The sequence below is a fragment of the Suricata suricatta genome, chromosome 1, assembly GCF_006229205.1.
Source record: "Suricata suricatta isolate VVHF042 chromosome 1, meerkat_22Aug2017_6uvM2_HiC, whole genome shotgun sequence".
Classification (NCBI taxonomy): domain Eukaryota; kingdom Metazoa; phylum Chordata; class Mammalia; order Carnivora; family Herpestidae; genus Suricata; species Suricata suricatta.
This window is the reverse complement of record NC_043700.1, coordinates 34814188-34818499: the sequence shown is the minus strand read 5'-3', so window position 1 is coordinate 34818499 and position 4312 is coordinate 34814188.

Sequence of the window (4312 nt, the reverse complement as noted above, 5' to 3'; positions counted from 1 at the left end):
TCTCTCTCTCTCTACACACACACACACACACACACACACAGTTTAGATATATATACATATGTGTATATATATATAAATTATATCTATAAAATACTTCTAAAATCTATCCACCCTCTCTCCATTGTTTATTTTTTAAAATTTATTGTATTTATTGTTATGTTCATTTATTTTTGAGAAAGAGAGAAAGAGCATGAAGGGGGAGGGGCAGAAAGAGAGGGAGACACAGAATTAGAAGCAGGCTCCAAGCTCCTAGGTCAACACAGAGCCTGACGCAAGGCTCGAACTCATGAACCTCAAGATCTGACCTGAGCTGAAGTATAACACTTAACAGACTGAGCTATGCAGGCGTCCCAACACTCCGTTGAATGTTGCTGTGCACAGCCTTTCTCTCCCTTTACGGTGTCCCCAGATGCTCTGCTGTCAGCCCTCCTGGGACACTGCCACCACTGAAGAAGGTCACCTCCCTCCTGGTGCAACTGCATCTAATGACTGATCAACATGGGGACGTAAAGGTCCACTTCCCTGATCCCAAGTCTGAGGGGTCAGGCACACGTCAGAGCATCCACTGCAGTCAGCCGAGACCTCCATTTGCCCAAAACTGGTTTATTTGGTTTTATCTGAAGTCACTGGTCCCAAGAACACTCCATAATAAATAGCCCGCTTGCTCATTCCCTCTCAGGGTGTGCTTCTTTGGAAGCCCAGTCTATGACAGCCTGTCTTCTGTCACCTGGACTAAATTCGACCTCTTTCTTGGCATTCATGCTTTTATTTCTGCCCTCCATTCTCTACAAAGCACCTAGAGCAATAGCATCTAAAACAATCTGGTCAGACCACTCTTGCTTTTACACTTAGGATAAGCCCCCAAATCTTAACATAGCCTTACTTTTAAAGTTTATTTATTTATTTTGAGAGAGGAAGAGAGGGAGATTGACAGGCAGAGAGACAGAGAAGAGAGAGCATGTGCAAATGGGGGAGGAGCAGAGAGAGAGGGAGAGAGAGAGAAAGTCCCAACCACAATCTATATAGTCAGTGCAGAGCCTTATGTGGGGCTCCAACTCAAGAATGGTGAGATCATGACCTGAGCCAAAATCAAAAGTTGTACACTAAACTGACTGAGCCACCCAGGCATCCCCTTAACAACCTATTTGAGTTTGATTTGTTCTGGTTACTGACTACTTCTGCAACATTACAATTTGTCACTCTCCCCCATACTTTTATGCCTTCTAATTCCTTGACCACATCATGCTTATTCTTGCCATGGGTCTTTGCACATATTTTTCCTCTTTCTGGAATGTTATTTTCTACATTTTACCTCAGCTATGTAACTCATATTCATTCATAAAAATCTCACCTAAAAGCTACTTGTTGAGGGAGGCCTTCACTGTCCTCTGGTTCTTTTAGACTTAAATCAATCAGCTCTCTTTGTCAACGTACCATTACTATTCCTTAGTAGCACTTTCTATAGTTTTTGAGCATAGATTTGTTTTTCCAAGTATTCATGTGAAGTCTAGCTCCACTGAACACCTGGTTGGCTCAGTGGGTAAACAAAGCAACTCTTGATATTAGGGTTGTGAGTTCTAGCCCTATTGGGTATAGAGATTACTTAAAAATAAAAATTTTTAAAAAAGAGAGAAAAACTAGTCCCACCAGGAGCAGGGATCAGATTATCCTTCTTCATTACTGTGTCTAAAGTTCCTAGATCACTTAATACTTTTCTGTATTAATATTAAATAATGTGTGCAATTTTATTTGATTCCATAACAACACTTTATGGTAGCAACTATTGCAATTCTTATGTTGTAGATAAGAGAACTGAGACATTGGCAACTTGCTCCCAGTTTTAGGTGAATAACAACCTTTAAAATGTCTATGTTCTGGAGCCAAAATGGCGCAGAGGAAGGGAGCTCTGTAAATTTCGTCTGCCCCATCTATTGAACTGAGAAGGACATTACTCTCATCTTCAAGAGTGGAAAGAGAAAATACAGACTCCAGAAAGAAGACAATCTCAAAGATACCTGAATGAAATAGTGTGAACTGGGGAGAGTGGAAAACGAGCCAGCCCGAGACGAGCAGGGGAGGTGGGAGTCCCAGCCCAACACAGGGCAAGCACACGAGCCCAAGAGACAAAGGGAAGAGAAAGAGAAACTGAACCCGTTCATAGTACTGTCTCTAGAGAAGAGATAAAGAACATTTAATCCCGCTTGGAGAGAAAAATTCTCACTCCATGTATAACTGCTGGGTAGCCCAACTCCCGAACCCAGGCTGCACAAGGGAAAAAGAAGCTTCCAGCCCTGCACTATCGCAGCAGGGAGTCCGCGGCCACTGCCATGGCTGGGGGCGCACACTTCGGCCTCGGCTGCGGGAGTGGGAGCACAAACCTCATTTCTATGGTGCATCTCACCTCCAGCATTGGCCGCACGAATTCAGAATCCCGGGTGCCAACAGGGAAAAAAAAGCCCCCACCCTTACGCTATCCCGCAGGGAGTAGGCGACTATGGAGGTGGGGGGGGCAGCTTAGGCTGCAGAAGCCCAGCTCATTTCTGGCAGTGGCCGCGCGCCTCTGTCAGCAGCAGTGCAAATCCCTGCCAGCACCAAGAGAAACTGATCCATCCCCCAACTCACGATCTCGATCCTGGCTGGGGGCTGGGATGGGCAGTGGTGTTTGTAAGGACATGCACTTCACCTCCTGCTGTGCACCTCCCCTCAGGCAGCAGCAGCTCAAATCCCTGATGTGCCAAAGGAAATGATCCCTCCCCCTACGCAATTCCTATCCTGGCTGGGGGCTGGGAGTCAGCAGAGGTGTCTGTGAGGGCTTGCACCTCACCTCCCACAGTGCAGCGGCAGCACAAATTCCTGCCAGCACCTAGAGAAACTGCTGCACCCCCTACGAGATCCTGGCTAACAAGCCAGCCACTAAAGCAAGTACATCTCATCTGTGGTAGCATAAAAGTGCGTGGACTAGGATTTTGAGACAAGGTGGGCCTGGAAAATGCAACCTGGGTCAGCTATGGAACAAGGAGAACGGACTCATTAGAGTGGCCTGCAGCGCTTAATTCCAGTGGAGCCTGGAGTACCACCATTCTACACTCTGCAGCCACTAAGGCAGGGCCTGTGAGAGCAGCCCCCAAGACCTACTACACCAAACCATGCCTATCCGCTAGGGGGAGTTGCTGCTGCTTTTTTTTCTTCTTCTTTTTTTTTTGGTACTTGTTTTTTACTTTAAAAATTTTTAATAATTTTTACTCCTTATTTTTTCCTCCTTTCTCCTTCTTTTTTTTTCTTTTTATCTTTCTTACAATCCATATATATTCTCCTGTATCTCATTCTTATCTTTCCCCTCAACTGGTCATACACTTTTAGACAGTCCATTGTCCTTTGTTGTCTCTGCCCCCCCTTTATTTTTTTTTTCTTCTCATTCCTCTCCATTTTTTTTCCTTCCTTTCCCCCTTTTAATGTGTTTGTTTGTTTGATTTGTCTGTGCATTTGTGTGCTTCTATTCCCACTGTGTTTGTCTGTTTTCCTTCTTAGGGCTGCCCTAAGAAACAAGCCAAAGTGTGCATGATGGTGAGTCTTCTCAAATATCGCTGAGTAGGGAAATAATATATTTAAAGGCACAACAAGAGAAACTGAGAGACACCATTAAAGAATATTTCCTGAAATGACAGGCCCTGAACAGTCAATAAGCCTCCTTTAACAGAGCAATATCAACAGGTGCACAGTACACAACGAGCTTTTTAAAACTGACAAGGGACCGGAAACTAGCCAAAATGACAAAACGAAGGCACTCTCCCCTAAGAACCTCCAAGAAGAAGTCACAGCCACAGAACTGCTCAACACAGACCTAAACATCACCAACCAAGAATTTTAAAAACTTGTCATAAAATTAATCACTGGGATAGAAGAAAGCACCAAAGAAGCAACTGAGACAATGACTAGGAACTTTGAAAATAGGAGTGATGAATTTAAAAAAAAAGGCTATAAATGTGGTGAATAATAAAATGGAGGCAGCCACCTCAAAAATGGACGAGGCAGAGAGAAGAATAGGTGAATTAAAAGATATACTTATAGTAAAAGAGGAAGCTGGAAAAAGAGAGAAAAATTGATCCAGGAGCAGGACAGGAGATTCGAGACCTGAGGGATACAATCAAAAGGAACAACATCTGTATCATAGGAATTCGGAAAGAGGAAGACAGAGAGAAAGGTCCTGAAGGGATACTAGACCAATTATAACTGAGAATTTCCCAAATTTGGGGAAAGAAATAGATATTCAAATTCAAGAGGCACAAAGAACACCCTTAAGACGGAATTTGAA